Raw genomic sequence first — 18189 nt, forward strand, 5'->3', positions numbered from 1 at the left:
AGCAATACAGGAGGTGGTGACCAAAACCATCCCAAAGAAAAAGAAATCAAGAAGGCAAAGTGGTTGTCTGAGGAGGTCTTACAAATAGCTGAGGAAAGAAGAGAAGTGAAAAGCAAGGGACAAAGGGAGAGCTATACCCAGCTGAATGCAACGTTCCAGAGTCTAGCAAGGAGAGATAAGGTCTTCTTCAATGCAAAGAAGTAGAGAAAAACAATAGAATGGGAAAGACTGGAGACCTCTTCAAGAAAATTGGAGATATTGGGAACATTTCATGCAGGGATGGACACAATAAAGGACAGAAATGATAAAGACTTAATAGAAGCAGAAGAGATTAAGAAGAAGTGGCAAGAATACATAGAAGAACTGTACAAAAAAGGTAATGACCTGGATAACCATGATGGTGTGGTCAGTCACCTGGAACCAGACATCCTGGAGTGTGAGGTTAAGTGGGCCTTAGGAAGCATTACTAAGGACAAAGCTAGTGGAGGTGATGTAATTCCAGCTGAGCTATTTCAAATCCTAAAATATGATGGTGTGAAAGTGCTGCATTCAATATACCAGCAAATTTGGAAAACTTAGAAGTGGCCTCCAAAGTGGCTATAGAACTGGAAAAGGTCAGTTTTCATTCCAGTTCCAAAAAAGGGCAATGCCAGAGAACGCTCCAACTACCATACAATTGTGCTTATTTCGCCTGCTAGTAAGGTTGTGCTCAAAATCCTTCAAACTAGGCTTCAGTAGTACATGAACCAAGAACTTCCAGATGTTCAAGCTGAATTTAGAAAAGGCAGAGAAACCAAGGATCAAATTGCTAACATTTGTTGGCTCAAAGAGAAAGCAAGAGAATTCCAGAAAAAACCTCTACTTCTGCTTCACTGACTACATGAAAGCCTTTGTGTGGCTCACAACAAACTGTGGAAAATTCTGAAAGAGATGGAAATACTAGACCACTTAACCTGAGAAAGCTGTGTGTGAGTCAGGAAGCAACAGTTACAACTGGACATGAAACAACAGACTGGTTCAAAATTAGGAGAGGAGTACGTCAAGGCTGTATATTGTCACCCTGCTTGTTTAACTTATATGCAGAGTACATCATGCAAAATGCTGGGCTGGATGAATCACAAGCTGGCGTCAAGATTGCTGGGAGAAATACAAACAACCTCAGATATGCAGATGATGCCACTCTAATGGCAGAAAGTAAAGAGGAATTAAAGAGCCTCTTGATGAGGGTGAAAGATGAGAGTGAAAAAAGCAGGTTTAAAACTCAACATTCAAAAAACTAAGATTGTGGTATCCAGCCCCATCACTTCATGGCAAATAGAAAGGGCCAAAGTGGAAGGCAGTGACAGATTTTATTTTCTTAGGCTCCCAAATCACTGATGGCGACTGCAGCAATGAAATTAAAAGATACTTGTTCCTTGGAAGGAAAGCGATGACAAACCTAGATAGCATACTAAAAAGGAAAGCTATGATTTTTCCAGTAGTCAGGTCTGGATGTGAGAGTTGGACCATAAAGAAGGCTGAGTGCCGAAGAATTGATGCTTTCAAACTGTGGTGTTGGAGAAGACTCTTGAGAGTCCCTTGGACTGCAGGGAGATCAGACCAGTCAATTCTAAAGGAAATCAACCCTGAATATTCATTGGAAGGACTGATGCTAAAGCAATACTTTGGCCACCTGATGTGAAGAGCCAGCTCATTGAAAGAGACTCTGATGCTGGGAAAGGTTAAAGGCAAAAGAAGAGAGCTGCAGAGGATGCGATGGTTGGATAGCGTCACTGACTTGATTTTTGACATGAGTTTGAGCAAACTCCGGGAGATAGTGAAGGACAGGGATCCTGGCATGCTGCAGTCCATGGAGTCGCAAAGAGTTGGACCTGACTTAGCTACTGAACAATGTGTATGTATGCCTTTGGGGTATATATATGTGTGTGTTTGGGGTATGTATATGTATGTCTTTTGAGAGATGTGTGTGGGGTGGAGTATGCATTTGTGTGGAGTATCTGTATCTTGAGTGGGTGTGTGTGCGTGCGTACATGTGTGCATTTCTGTTTGGAGTGGCTGTGTTTGGTAGGATGATATTGATGGCTTCTCTGTAAGGTAACCAGGCGCATTCCTGCCATTTTTATGATGATACTCATCAAATGTTGGTGTCTGAAAGTATTTTTCTCTCACATCAGTCCGTTTTGCAAGCTAGGCTCTTTTATCCCTTGGGTCCCCCGTTCGTTCTTCTATACCTCCTCCTCTGCAGTTCAGCTCCCAGTACGATGCTCGGACTCACGATGGACAGAGGGATGGGACTCTCAGCATTAATATGCACACTTTCACTGCATCCCATTTTCAGTTTGATGCCTCATTTGAGGTTTCATTGTGCCTTGTGTTTTCAGGTTTGGAAAATATTTCTGGTCTGACGTCTCAAGGTATAAAAATCCCTCCAATTCCTGAGGTCAGGGTGGATCCTGATCTAGCCTTGTGGTGTTAGGGGAGGTCCCCTGGTGGTTTAAATATTCCTTTCTTGGACTTGGAGCTAGGTCTCATTTTAACCTTACCCATTGCCCCTCCCTTTAGAGATACCTGGTGACTCTGATTCCCTGAGTCTGTCTGTGGTTGAGTCAGCTTTACAAGTTGGCATCCTGTTTCTTCCCCCAATCTCCCATGCACACGTATGGCCCCACATTGTGTCCAGAACAATTTTGCTGATGCCTTGGCATCTTATCTCCTATTCTCTTCGTCCTTGTGAATTTATACTTTTTTGTACTTTTGTAGTGTGAGTTTGCGACGTCACTTTCGCTTTTCACTTTCATGCATTGGAGAAGGAAATGGCAACCCACTCCAGTGTTCTTGCCTGGAGAATCCCAGGGACAGTGGGCCCCCGTCTATGGGGTCGCACAGAGTCGGACACCACTGAAGCGACTTAGCAGCAGCAGCAGTGTGAGTTTGAGCAAACTCCGGGAGATAGTGAAGGTCAGGAAAGCCTGGTGTGCTGCAGTACGTGGGGTCACCAGGAGTCGGACATGACTGAGCGACTGAACAACAATAAGTATCTGTTGAGATTTTTGGAAGGAAGCAGGGCCAACTGTATGTGTTCGTCAGTGAAGGCTTTCCGGGAGTCTCAGTTCTTTTTGTTGACTTATCATGCAGTCCTCATATCTTTAAGCAGTGTGGTGGAAAGTGGGAGTCATAAACACATACGAGAGTTACATGTTTTATACAAATATGTATACACGTGTATATATGTATGTGTATATAAATATTCTGGGCTAGTGTCTATGAATTATGTGCTATACAGATTTGTTTCTTTCAACATATATTTATTGAGCACCTACCATATGGCCAGGCAGTGTTTTAAATTGAGATGGGTGGGTTGCAGAGGCCAACAGACATCTCTGCGGGGACTTGTATTCTTGATGGCGGTGCAATGGAAAAAAAGCAAGGTCAATATTCTCAGGTAATCTCAAGTACTGTGTGGAGAGTAAAAGGGGTGAGTGCTGTAAAGTTACAAGGGGACGAATTTAGATTGGGGGTGTCTGGGCAGTTGTCCCTAGAGATAGAATATTTAAACTGACTTCTGAGTGATGAGAGGGAGCTGCTTTGCCAAAGCCAAGGGAGAGTCTGCAGAAACATCGAGAGCAGCTGGAGCAAAAACTGGAGGTGGAAACTGATGTCACCAAGAAGCCTATAAAAGGATTGATGGTTGATGCTCTGTGAGTGATGAGAAGGATTTAGAAGAGATTGGAGGCTCCGGGGACTGAGGCTGTGGGATACTCTAGGCTGGGTGAGGCATCAGTTTTACTCCACGTACCATGAGAAGCCTTTGGAGAGTTTTCATTTCTGTAAGCCGAGGGTAGGCAAAGCAGCAGGGTTGGAGTGCAGCTTTGGCCAGCTCACTTGGATGCTCCCTTTGGGGTGAAATGAAAGAAAGGAGGCTGGGTGGGATCCACAGAACTCATTGGAAACTTACAGGAACTCGGGGAGAGGCGCTGATGGCCTGACCAGGTGGTCAGGGGAGAAGGCCAAGAAGGGATTTGTTCTAGCAGCAGAGAAGGCAGGAGGTGCAGGTGACCTGGATATGGGAAGAGAATCACCAAGAATAATGTCAAGATTTGGGGTGTCTTTGGGGGAGTCTAGGGAGCAAGTTTATTGAAAAGAGAACTGTGAGAGTATGGCTTCAGAATGTTAATTTAAAAGGACAGTGCTTTTTATTTCATCCAGAAAAACACAACCGTCGTCAAGGATGAGTTTTTCCTGAGTGAATATCTGCATGTGAGTGCTGTGGAGATCGGGACATGAAGCCTTCTCATCTGGAGTCTCCTGTGCACAGCCAGGGACGTGAAGTCAGTGTCGGGAGGATGGGGTTCAGGCAACAGTTTGGGAGCCACTGCGTATGAATGGTAGTCATGGAGCTAGAGGAAATGAAGTGGAAGGAGCTTACGGTGGAGCCCAGAAGGTCTTCTGCTGTCCCTGTGGGGGGTGCTGGGGAACAGGCTGACACAGGACGCTGAGCGCCAGCCATTGGGTAGGGCGGACAGAGCATCGCAGCGGCTGGATCTCGTGCGAGGGCGTGAAGGAGTGTGTGAGCAGATACACTGAAGGGTGCTCGGAAATCGGGGGGAGATGAGGCCAGAAACGGGCTCTCAGCCCTGGTCAGCATAGGGGTCCCCTGGGCCACCGAGGACTAGTTTACGCTTGTGAGGACAGGCGTCCAGCTGGAGTCAGTGAGGAAGGAAACAGGCTTCGAGGAAGTGCAAACAGCAGGAGGACACAGAATTAGATCACTGATGTGGAGTAGATCCGGGAGAGGCTGCGATGTCTGCAGGGGGTCCTGGGATTAAGCAGGAGGAATTTTTTTTTTTTAAGATGGGAGATGCTCCTTTTTTCTTTTTTTTCCAATGATCCCGTTAGCAGGGAGGTAATGATGTCACAGGAAAGAGTGGATCTAAGCTCTCAGGAAGGGGAAACATCCAGAGGACAGTAAATTTTACGGAATAATCACGGTTTCTTTTATTTTTTGTAAATTTATTTTTAATTGAGGGATAATTGCTTTAGAGTTTTGAATCACATTTCCTTGATGAGAACTGACCTTAAGCAGGGATGGGTGTCTGTCTGCATGCAGGTGGTGGACATCACAGTGGAGTTCTTGTCTTGCTGCTTCTGCTTTCTTCCTGGAGAGTCAGCCAGGGCCCTGCCTGGGAGATAGCAGGGGAGAGACGTAAGTGAGGTTGAGGACACAGAAGGTGTGAAAGAGTCATTGAGAAACTGAGAAAGTAAACTTAACCAGAGAGGTGCCCTTGGCCCGGAAATTCTCAGTGGGTGCCTGAGAGTTGTGAGCGTGAATTTCACACAGGGTCAGGGAGTCCTCTGTGACGTTTCCTGCAGCCACATTCAGGTGTGGGTGGTGGCGTGGAATAGGGAGTTGGACGCCCTCAGCGTCATCCCTTTCCCCCAACAGCCCTCCAAGGCGTGGGGTGAGCTGCCCAGAGACCCGAGCTGGTTGGTGGTGGAGTTGAAGTCCTTGCGCCTCTCTAAGCAGCGTCGCCCTGTCCTGCGGAGTCACTGTCAGGACGAACGGGGACTTCCCCAAAGTGGGTACTTTGTGGTTTTTAATCTGAGAAAGGCGCCTCTTGATTTGTACATCACCAGAGACCCTGGTCAGGGTGTCATCGGCTGCACTGTGAGGCACGCAGGCCTGGGAGCTTTTTCAGTGATGCAGCAGAGCCCCGGGCACAGGGAGAACCCGCTTTGCCAGCTACTCCAGGTCCATCAGGGTTAGTGGTGAGGATGATAATGATGGTTTTTAATAATTGTTCCTAAGGCACCACTGGTAATTATTGTGCTAAAACCATCGCCAACAACCTTCCTTCTCCCCGAAAGAAACAGGGATTGTGAGAAGAGATAACGTCTGTGGAAGCCACTCAAGGAGACAGCACATATACATGGGCAACCCTGGGCAGCCAGTTCCCACGCTTCAGTGCCTGCAGGCAGGACATGAATCCCAGGGTTTACACAAAGGAGCCTCCGACGCGAGCCACTGCGTCCTGAGCATCCTAGGAGGGGTGCTGCGAGCCCTCCCAGCCAGCCTGAATGGGGACCACATCTCTCTCCCCGTGATGTGCTGCAGTTGCTCTTAGCACAATATTTATCTCACCACGTAAACCAATCTAGCTGGTTAGAAAAACAAGTTGTATTGCATTCTTAGGCAGTGCACTTAGCTGGCTGGTCTCCTGTAAAGCCATCTGTGTCTGACAGTAGAAATAACTTATCAGCATAAAGCTTGGATAAATTGGATTAAGAAATCACTGTGTGCTGAGAAAGTGGATGGAATACGTTTAGAAATGGAAGAGAACAGGGGAAGAAAAAAACCAAAATGGAGAGTGAACCGGTGACCGAGGCCAGTTGCAGAGCCGGAATCTCTGAGTTCAGATCCCAGGTCCTCTACGAGCTGTGTGACCAGGGGCAAGTTACTTGACTTCTCAGTGTCTCAGTTTACACACTCAGTGGGGAATTCAGTGAGCAAATGTATGCATTTGACACGTCTTTGGAACAGTGCTTGTAAATAGGAGCACCTTGGTAATGTCAGTTATAATAGAACAGAACTTTGGAAAAGTTGGAATGTGGGCTCCATCAGAACTCCAGTAGAACTTCAGAAAAGTTGGTTGGGGCAGGGACTTGGGTGAGGGGTGTGGAGTATAAATTTCAAATGGTGCCAGAAAAGTCACTTTAGTACTAAAGATGTCCATAGTACTTTTGTATTATGTTTCTAGAACACCAAAATCCATGAAAACAAAATACCAAAATTGAAAAAAAAAACCAGAGGACCTGACTCTGTGATTGTCCCACACTATCTTACCTGCCTTACTACTTATCTCATATCTCACGCTCCCTCGTAACTCAGTTAGTAAAGAATCTGCCTGCAATGCAGGAGACCTGGGTTCTATTCCTGGGTCAGGAAGATCCCCTGGAAAAGGGAATGGCAACCAACTCCAGTATTCTTGCCTGGAGAAGCCCATGGACAGAGGAGCCTGGCGGGCTATAGTCCATGGGGTCACAAGAGTCGGACGCGACTTAGCAACTAAACCACCACCACCACCTGCCCCCACCCCCACCATCTCACTTGCCTTACTCTAATCCTGGCTCTGGATTTCCAATAAAACTTTATTTACAAAAATAAGTGACCAATACAAGAGCCATAGGTTGATGCTTTGATTTTTTTAAAAAAAGGGATTGCATTAAAATATTATCTCTCCTTAGTATCCAAGGTTCTGGCACCCACTTAAATTTTACACCCAAGGTCAGTGTCTTTCTGTAGTCCCAGCTGTGGATGTTTTCTTTCTCTGAGGAAACCAGAGAAATTCTAAGTCAGACACTGACCTCAGAGCTCTTAGGGGCACACAGCAATGCCCCCTGGGCAGGAGGACACAGGCAGTTCAGGGATGACATCGGTGTGACACATGATGATAGAGAGAGGCTGTCAGAAGTCTTCTGAGGTCACCTTAAGACTCAACTTCCAACCCAGAAAGAAAACTGTCCCGATTTCACTGAAGCGTCTCCTCCTGCCCACAAAGTATATTTTTGACATTAAACTAGATGCAGGGGGAGGGAAGGGCCAAAAGCGGAGAGAAGGCTGGGTGACAAGTCCCAGGACCTGGGATCGTTGCCCTTCTCTTTGGTGTTTTAGCCTTCTTGCTGCTCTTCAGAAGGAGGTATTTGCCGGCACCGCCATCACTTTTAGAGGCCTCTGTGTTTATAGCTGTGAGTTTGATAGGAAGGACATAAACATATACTTCTCATCCATTTTCACTGTCACTCGCTCAGCTCAGACAACGGCGAGGATTATCACAACCTTGCGGGGGGAGACATTACGAGCCTGGGCTTTATCCTTGCCCTGGCAGAGTTGTAAAGATGGGGCCTCTGTGTGCAGCGACACGCCGTTAACGCGACCTGGCCATCAGCAGAGACAACCCCCTCCCAAGCCCACCTGATTTGTTAGGATTAATCCCCTCTTCTCAAGGCTTAAAGTCAACCCGTGTTTAGCTCTCCTCTGACAGTTGCTCAGATGTTGCGGTGGGTGAACATAAAACGCAGGCTGTGAGCTGACCTTTCCCAAGGGCAGAGGAGTTAGGGCGCGGCGTTTCTGCTGCTTTGGCCCATTAGCAGGAACAGCAGGGCTTGCGCATCACTTGGGCCCAGGACGCTGCCAGCTCGGCCTCTCTCTCCCCAGGACTGAGGAGGATGTGACCTCTCTTGCTGCCTTAGCTGCCAGCAGCCAGGGCCATCTGAGCCTGGGCCCTGTGGGTGGGAGATGCGGGACACCCTGTCAGCCCGGGTGGGAGATGCTGATGGGAGGCCTTCGTGTGCTTTGCCGCTGTTCAGTTGCTCAGTCGTGTTCAACTCTTCGCGACCTTATGGACTGCCGCTCTCCAGGCAAGCCTGTCCCTCACTATCTTCCGGAGTTTACTCACACTCATGTCCATCAAGTCGGTGATGCCATCCAACCATCTCATTCTCTGTCGTCCCCTTCTCGTCCCACCTTCAATCTTTCCCAGCATCAGGGTCTTTTCTAGTGAGTTAGCTCTTCACATTAGGTGGCCAAAGTATTGGAGCTTCAGGGGTTGTGATTACAGATTTTGTAGCTTATTTGTTTTTTAGAACAATTTCCTTTACTAGTAGTCAAAGTCAATGGAAATTAAGGTAACTAGATCACTAATGGGACTTCCCTGGTGGCTCAGATGGTAAAGCGTCTGCCTACAGTGAGGGAGACCTGGGTTCGATCCCTGGGTCAGGAAGATCCTCTGAAGAAGGAAATGGCAACCCACTCCAGTACTCTTGCCTGGAAAATCCCATGGACAGAGGAGCGTAGTAGGCTATAGTCCATGGGGTCGCAAAGAGTCAGACACGACTGAGTGACTTCACTTCAGATCATTAATATTTTGAAATTTTAATATATTTTGTTGCTGAGGGTATGAAGAGGGAGTTTCTTACATTCTGCTGGTAAGATTTTGTAGCTCTATAGAGAACTCAGCAACAAAGGCAGGAGTAGATGTTTTTCTGGAACTCTCTCACTTTTTTGATGATCCAACGGATGTTGGCAATTTGATCTCTGGTTCCTCTGCCTTTTCTAAATCTAGCTTGAACATCTGGAAGTTCACGGTTCATGTGTTGTGGTTGGGGGGCGGGCACTGTTTCTTTGTGTTAATGTGAGGTTTGTGGCATCCTGGATGGTATAAAAATTATTCAGTACTTTTTAAAAGAATCAGTTTATTAAAGTCATACTCTACGTTTTTAAATTTATAATTCCAGCTTCTTAATCTCCTTATTTATAAACCTCACATTTTAGCAATCACATTAAAGGGGACTTTATTATTGGAGATGATGTACTATTAGATTCCATTAAACCCTTTCAAACATTTTAAATTTAATCTCCTAGCTGATAGATTTCATTTCCTCTCTGAGAATTTCAGCTTATTCAATCGTATGGAGAGAGGGTCTTGACAGAGGTGGTCCAGGTAAATTGAGGTCTGGGGGTGGCCCTAATCCTCTGTGTCCAGAGTCCTTGTAAACGGGGACATTTGGACGTGGAGACAGACAAACACTGACAAGATGGTCAGGCGACACTGAAGCCAGGATTGGGGTATGGCGTCTGCAGGCCAGGAGCACCTCGGGCCCCTCTTAGCTGGGAGAGAAATGTGGAACACCGTCTTCCCTGGCGCCTTCGCAGGGAGTGTGGTCCTGCCGTCACCTTGATTTCAAACTTCTAGCCTCCAGCGCTGCCAGACAGTAAACGACTGTGGTGTCAACTGACTCAGTTTGAGGTACGGTGTTGTAACAGCCCCAGGAGGCTAGCCCACCTCCCAAGGATGTCGGTTTCTTCCTGCCAGTTGGAAGTGTGTATGTCAGCTTCAGAGTAAAGCTGACTCCATCTTATTTTTAAAAGCCACGTGTGCTTTTCCCTGGCCTCCGTTCTTGTTCCCATTTCCTCACGTGGCACCTCTCAGAGAGGGCTTCCCTGACCCCCTGTAGCAGTGTCCACGCTTGTCCTTCATGACCTATGTGTGTTACAGGCTTCTCACCCTGGTTGTCCTGTTCAGGTGTGTGTTCATTATTTATCCTCTCTTTTCGCTCCCATCCTGCGACAGGACCTCCAGAGGGCTAAGCACCTTCTCTGCTATCTATAGCAGTGCCTAGGACATGATGGGTACTGATCAGCGTTCATCCAGTGGCTGAATCTAAAGGAAATGTGAGAAAAAAAAGAACTCCCATCTCTAGTTCTGCACTTGTGGCTGTAAGTTCTTCCCCTTTTCCCGCTCTTTGGAAAAGCGCAGTGCAAAATCTAAGTCCCTCCTCCCCGCTCCCTCTCTTTTCCTGCTGCTTTCTCCTCCCTCCCTTTTTTCTGCCTTCCCTCTCTCTTTTCTGCCGTTTATTAAGTTACCTTCTTCATCAGAGGCACTGTGCTGGATCTCAGCGTGTCCTCATGGAGCTTAGAGTCAATCGGAGGTGACAGACATTAAACTAACATTTTAATACATTTCAGAAAGTAAAATTTTAAGTGTTCTGCATGTTAACAGTGGGGGACATTCCTTTGTCTGCAAGATGTGTGTGAATGGCAAAGTTTCTCTGAGAAGTTTCCTGAAAGGAGAGGAGGAGTGACCAGGGGGAGAGGCAAGGAAGACATTCTAGAAAACGAAAGCAGGGTTTGCCAAGGTCCTGAGTGGGAAAGAATGTTCTGGAAGAAATGGAAGGGGTGGCAGAGCATCAGTAGGGCTGGAGCAGTCATCTGCAGGGTCTGGAGAGTGTTCATAAGAGCAGTGCGAAGTGGAACATTTAGGCTCAGAGGGATGCGATCAGATATGTATTTGAAAGAGATCTTTTTGACTGCCTTGTGGAGGAAGGATGGGTGGGGTGGGCAAGACTGAACTTGGAAGACCAGTTAAAAGGACTGTAGCCGTGGCCCTGCTGAGGAAGGCTGGTGGCTAGGGGATGTCTGACTTGGGTTGGGTTGGCTCGGGTGTTTGCCCTGTGTGAGCAGACAGTCGTCTGTACGGATGGCATTTCTCTGGCTGTTTAGCGAGGGGATCTGCTAACACATTCCACACAGCTGGTCGGTGGAGCCTTGGCACAACCTTCCTGGAAGTGGTATCTCTCAAAATGAAAAAGGATATTGCAGTTCCACTTGTGGGATGCCAGTGTAATGAAACGGTGGAACAGAGATGATTCTACCAGCAAGTTTACTGCAGAACCGATTAGGATAGTCAGACGGCACCATTGCAGAAGTCTCACCTCATAGCCTGTGCACCCCTGTGACGGTCCACCGTGCTCTTGTGAAAGTTAGGATGCAGACTTACATTCATTTACACAGGCAAATGGCCATGGTGTCTTTTTATGGGGAAAACATTACAGAAATTACTGTACTTTTGTAAGTAAGCATGTAATTGTGCGTCAGTGTCCAGGCAAATATAGAAATGGTTCTTCAGGTATTTTCTTGTGGAAGAAACTCTGTAGGCTTGCCCTCACTCTGGCAAGAGAAAAAGAAAAGACTGCAGAGGCTTGAGGTGGTCACTGACAGAGGCGTAAGGACAGAGGCAAACTGACCTCATGGGGTCACTCTTACGCCTTCGGTTGCATGAGTATCCTTAGGCTACAGGAAATCTGAAAAACATATATTCTTTATTTTTCCCCTTGCTGAGGAATGTAATTTTATTTTTTTAATTAGCTTTTGATTTTTGGAGTATAGTTGTTTTGCAGTCTTGTTTCTTTAAAGTGATGCTCTTGATTTCAGGACTGCTCAGAGAGTCCTGTAGGTAGCAGTCAAGAGCACTGGCCTTGTGGTGAGCCCTGAGGGTGCCTGGCCGCCCTGCTGCTTGCTGTGTGTGACTTTAAGCAGGTCTCTGAGATGCAGAAAGCTGACATCCTCACTGATGCAAAGGCACACACTTCAAGGGGGTTTTCTACAGGCCAGCTGAGGTTTAAGAGCTTAGCTCAGCACCTGGCATATGGTATGTGTGTGCGCTCAGTTATGTCTGACTCTTTGCGACCCTATGGACTGTGGCCTGCCAGACTCCTCTGTCCATGAGATTTCCCAGGCAAGAATAGTGGAGTGGGTTGCCACTTTCTAAATGGTAAGAGCTTGTCCCAGCTGCTGTTTTAGCACCTGCCTGCGCCCAGACACCTGACAGGTTCTCCTTGATTTTACCTGACTCCTATAGCCCTTGGGGATACAGTAATACAGTAACAGGAAAGAATGCGGAGTGTAACCAGGAAGCTGAGGTTTTTCTCTTCTTGGTTTTCCATGAACCCGCTAGGTGACCTTCAGTACCACTCAGCCCCACTGGGCTAACTTTCTTTAACTTTAAAGTGAGAAGGTTAGACTGAGAAAGCTTCCAAGTCCATAATTCTATGATGGCATGGACTGAGGACCTGATAAAACCTGTTGGACTATCTTGTTGAGGGCCCTTATCTGTGTGCCCTGGGCTGGAAGTCATCTTTAATAGGCTAATAGCTAAGAATTCAGTTTGTTTGCCTTCTGATCCTGTTGCACCAAAGACAGGCCTGTAGAAGGCTGTTATCAACAATTTATGGTCACCCACATGCATTGCTCTTATCAGGAGAGCTAATCACATTTTAAGCTTTTTCAGTTTTTCTGCTTGGAATAATTTCTTGCTTTGACTGCCTCAGTTCAGTTCAGTTCAGTCACTCAGTCGTGTCCGACTCTTTGCGACCCCATGAATCGCAGCACGCCAGGCCTCCCTGTTCATCACCAACTTCCGGAGTTCACTCAGACTCACGTCCATCGAGTTCATGATGCCACCCAGCCATCCCATCCTCTGTCGTCCCCTTCTCCTCCTGCCCCCAATCCCTCCCAGCATCAGTCTTTTCCAATGAGTCAACTCTTAGCATGAGGTGGCCAAAGTACTAGAGTTTCAGCTTTAGCATCATTCCTTCCAAAGAAATCCCAGGGCTGATCTCCTTTAGAATGGACTGGTTGGATCTCCTTGCAGTCCAAGGGATTCTCAAGAGTCTTCTCCAACACCACAGTTCAAAAGCATCAATTCTTCAGTGCTCAGCCTTCTTCACAGTTCAACTCTTACATCCATACATGACCACTGGGAAAACCATAGCCTTGACTAGACGGACCTTAGTCGGCAAAGTAATGTTTCTGCTTTTGAATATGCTGTCTAGGTTGGTCATAACTTTCCTTCCAAGCAGTAAGTGTCTTTTAATTTCATGGCTGCAGTCACCATCTGCAGTGATTTTGGAGCCCAGAAAAATAAAGTCTGACACTGTTTCCACTGTTTCCCCATCTATTTCCCATGAAGTGATGGGACCGGATGCCATGATCTTCATTTTCTGAATGTTGAGCTTTAAGCCAACTTTTTCACTCTCCTCTTTCAGTTTCATCAAGAGGCCTTTTAGTTCCTCTTCACTTTCTGCCATAAGGGTGGTGTCATCTGCATATCTGAGGTTATTGATATTTCTCCCGGCAATCTTGATTCCAGCTTGTGTTTCTTCCAGTCCAGCGTTTCTCATGATGTACTCTGCACCCATCTTTAAATGGTAGTTTGATTCCTTAATGTGGGAGAACTGGCGGATGTTTCTTAAGGACCCCAGCTCTTTCTGCCCCAGGTAGAGACCTGGGACAGGGACTAACTTTTTCTTTCTCTGCAGGGGAGCCATGGACATCTGGCTGGCTGGCTTGATTGTCAGCTTTCTCTCTAAAAGTATTCATCCTTCAAAGCTCATTAGCAGCATTATCCAATTACTTCCTTAAGTAAGTTGTTCTCAGGGATGTGATTGGGTGTTGTGAAAAGAACTATAAAATGAAAAGTTGGCAATGAAATCAAATTGGAATCTTTGATATTTCTGTTTTTTAAGAAAGTATTTTATTTAAGTATAGTTGGTTTGGGGCTTCCCTGATGGCTCAGCTATAAAGAATCTTGTTGCCATTGTAGGAGACGCAGGTTTGATCCCCGGGTTGGAAAGATTCCCTGGAGAGGAAATTGGCAACCCACTCTAGTATTCTTGCCTGGGAAATCTCATGGACAGAGGAGCCCTGGGGGGCTACAGTCCATGGGGTCATAAAAGAGTCGGACACAACTTAGCAACTAAACAACAACATAATTGATTCACACTGTTGTGGTAGTTTTTGCCACACAACAAAACTATTATATGTAATTCTTTTTTCATATTCCTTTCCATGATGATATTGAATATAGTTTCCTGTGCCGTATGTACAGCAGGGCCTTGTTGCTTCTCCATTCTCTGTGTAGCAGATTGCATCCTCTAATCCCAAGCTCCCAATCCATCCTTCTCCCTCCCTCCCTTGGCAACCACAGGTCTGTTCACTGTGTCTCTGAGTCTGCTGCTGTTTCACAGGTTTGTTCTTTTGTGGCGTGTTTCAGATTCCACATGTAAGTGAGTGTATTTCTTTCTTTTTGGGGGAGGCTTCAGTATTCTTGCCTGGAAAATCCCATGGACAGAGGAGCCTGGTAGGCTACAGTCCATGGGGTTGCAAGGAGTTGGACACGACTGAGTGACTTCACTTATAAAGTTCCATGTCATATCAAAGTCACTGCAGAGTCCTACAGTCAAGAAATAATGTTTCACTTGGTTTAATCCAGTATATCTATATTCCTTTCAGAATATGGAACGTTTTCATGAATAATACTTCTCAGCATCTTGGTAGACTAATATTTTGAAAATATTCAAGGCTGTGTTGTTGACCCTTTGAGCAGAGTTAGACTTGAACTCTGACTTCTGTTGAGAAGAATCCTTATAAAAGTATCGTAGATTTGCCCACCGGCTGCCTCGCCAGTGGGTGACTGTGTGAGTTGTCTTGGCCGAGGCCCCTCCCTCTCCCTCCTTTCCTGCCGGGATGCGAGCACCTTCTGGGGGCCCTGTGCGATGTCTTCTGTCTGGATACCCTCTTCATGCTCCAGCCCTTCCCATCCAGCCAGAGGTCCAGTCTCTGTCCTGGGCCCCGAAATCCAGGGGGAGAGACTGGATTCTCCTCCATCTTCTTGCTGTTCTAATATTGGAATCTGGGCCGCCCGCCTTTTGTCTGAAGACCTGACCAGTTGCCAGTTTGCACCCCATCTTCTGACCCCGCAGTGATGCCTGTACCCGGCTCTCTGCAGACTGGCTGTGATACTTCACTTTTAAATAGATACTCAGAAACGAGGTGTGTTGGGATGAGATGAATATTTAAATCAAGAGACTGAGTAGATTCCTCTCAGTGTGGGTGGGCCTCATCCACTCAGTTGATGTCCTGAATAGAACAAAAAGGATGCTACTCCTCTCAAGAGAGATTTCTTCCTGCCTAATGGCCTTTGGACTAGTACCTCAGCCTTTTCTTGCCTTTGGGCTCAAGCTGACACATTAGCAATTCCTGGGTCTCCAGCCGACCAGCCTTCCGAGCAGGACTGCACCATTGGCTCTCCTGGGTTCCAGCTTGCTAGCTCGCCATGCACACCATGGGACTTGCTTGCCTGCACAACTACGCGAGCCAGTCCCTTACAGAAAATATCTCTCTGTCTACATCCATACACATGTATCTGTATGTACACACACGCAGCCAATTCCTTACAGAAAATACCTTTCTATCTCATACACACCCAGACATTCTCCCTCACACTCACTCTCACACTGTTTCTTAGGAGAATCCTAATACAGGATCTCAGCTAGAAATCAGCAAACTAGGGCCCATGAGCTAAATGCAGTCTGCCATCTGTTATTTTACAGCCTATGAATGAAGAATGGTTTTTACTGATGAATATTTGTAACCAATTTAATGATAGGAACCCTTAGCTTTGATACCCAGGTAAGCAGAATGTTACCCCGCCCCCCGCCCCCAACAACACACACACACACATCTTGATCCCATTCTTGTCATTAGTAGTCCTGTATTTCTAAAAATTGTACTCATATACTTTGAAGTTCATCACTGAAAGTTGTGGAAATGTTCACATCCTTGATTCTATCTCTGGCCCCACATAACCTAAGATACTTACTGAAAAAGTTTACTTGCCCCTCATCTAAGTTCTGATTGTCTGCTAGAAGTGAAAAAATATTGTGGGGATCTTAAAGACATCTACAGCACATTCTTCCCTTTTATAACTATAAAAAGTATCTATGTTAATATTCTGCAGGTATTTTTTAGTATTAAAAGGATATTTTCCCAAGGAGTGTAATTAGAGCAAAGATTGATCTTTTTGTTTTTGTTTTCTGGATGAAGGTGAATGCCGGGGAGGAGGCGAGTGGCCTCCTCCAAATCTCTCAGGCTGGTTGGCCTTGTATGTTGTGTAGGCCGGAGCTGGGTCTTACAGTGCTGTGAGTATCAGCTTTGACCTGACCCCAACCCGCTCCTCTGGCTCCAGGCACCTCGAGTCACGGCAGTCGTACTTGTCATTGCTTTCTTTCATCAGCTGTTGTTCATCTCCTTTTAATGAAGCCTTCTTGAATTTGTTCTGGAGCATTCCTTGTTTATCGTCTTGAAGTGAGGAGGACTGCAGGATATAGTGTAGGAAGTCAGACTAACCAGGGTCTCGCTCCTTGCTTGCTGGGTGACAGCTGGGAAGCGCTTTGTCCGAGGTCACTGAGAGGTCACCCTGAGGGGAGAACCAACCAGGCTCTTTAAACCAGGGCCTGGGCTACAGCATCCCTGCTTTTACATGCGCAGCCAAGTAAGAAAGGCAGTCCTGCTTACAGAGAGGGTAGGTTTTTTAGCTGCTCTTTAAGCAACGAGGAGACCTACTTTGGTGTTCCTTGAGGTGGGGTAAGACTCTGGATCCTAGAATCAGAGATGGGACGCTGAAACTGCAAAGCATGGCTTGTCAGGCAGTCTGGTTTCAGAGAAAATTCCTTCCTACCCCAGGGCTTTTGTACTTTCTGTGAGAGGTGGCATGGATTATCCTTGCCCACACTTTGCATGGCTCTCTCTTTCCCCAACTTTAGATCCTACTTAGATATTTAGGGTGGTCTTTTCTGATAATCCAGCTTAAAGTACAGTAACCCACCTGACGGTTCAGTCCACATATTCTCTAAGGCCCCTGCTGTGTCATGAACTGGTCTAAGAATTAGGGATCAAAAGAAACCAACAAAGAAAAAAAAAACCCTCAGAACCAAAACAGTGAAAATTCCTGTTTGTTTACACTGTTTCTGAAACTTTGGTATGCATTTAGTCACTTGAAGGGCTTGAAGAAAACAGACTGTGTGACCTGTAAGTTTTGAATCAGTTGGTCTGGGGTGGGGCCCAAGAATTTCCATTTCCAGTAATATCCCAGGCGCTGCTGGTGCTGTGAGTTCAGGGGTCCTATTGTGAGAACCCCTGCTTGAGTGGGTAGCACTTCTCTCAACCTGTGCTTGGTTGCCCAATATGACTTGCAAGTCTTTGTCTTTTGTTTATTTGCACCTTTTTTTCTTTTTTAGCTTGCCACTGGCAGAAGGGGTATTCTGGGAAGGGATTCATCTCTGTCTTGCTGCCAGTGTATTCCTGGTCCCAGCAGAGGGATCAGTACATAGTAGATGCTCCTTGGCTACCTGAAGGGCTGAGAAGGGCTGAAGGCAGATGGGCAGCAAGACGAAGCTCTCTTTGCTGTTCTTCCCTGTGTGTGTGCCCTTCTTCATTCAGCCACTTCCATGATCCTTGTGGAATCTTGGCAGGTGGGCCAGGTAGGACCTGGGTTAGCTTCTCATCTCCAGTGGAAAATCTCATGTATTCCGTCAGGTTGCCTAAGGGAAAACAATTCTTTATGCTGTGGTGGGGGAGGGGGCATTGTAGAGCTGGCGAGTAAATGGAAGCTTGTATGCATGCAGACCACAGAGCGATGGCGGAATGGTGGGCGTCCACACACAGGGGGAGGGGTGGTGTGTGGGCGGATCTTGAGACCAGAGAGCCTGTAACCTGTAAGCATTCAGACTTTTTAAAGAAGAATTCTGTGAGTTTGCACAGTGAACTAACTTTCATTGAGACCGGGCTTCATGTCTGTATTTTTCAGATCAGAGAGAACTCTGTACTGTGAAAGTTGCTCAGTGGTGTCCAACTCTGCGATCCTATGGACTATAAAGTCTATGGAATTCTCCAGGCCAGAATACTGGAGTGGGTAGCGTTTCCCTTCTCCAGGGGATCTTCCCAAACCCAGGGATTGAACCCAGGTCTCAGAGGCAAGCCAGTCAACTGCACTTCATGTCCTTAGACAGACCTTT

This window comes from Budorcas taxicolor, chromosome 1, assembly GCF_023091745.1.
Source record: "Budorcas taxicolor isolate Tak-1 chromosome 1, Takin1.1, whole genome shotgun sequence".
NCBI lineage: Eukaryota > Metazoa > Chordata > Mammalia > Artiodactyla > Bovidae > Budorcas > Budorcas taxicolor.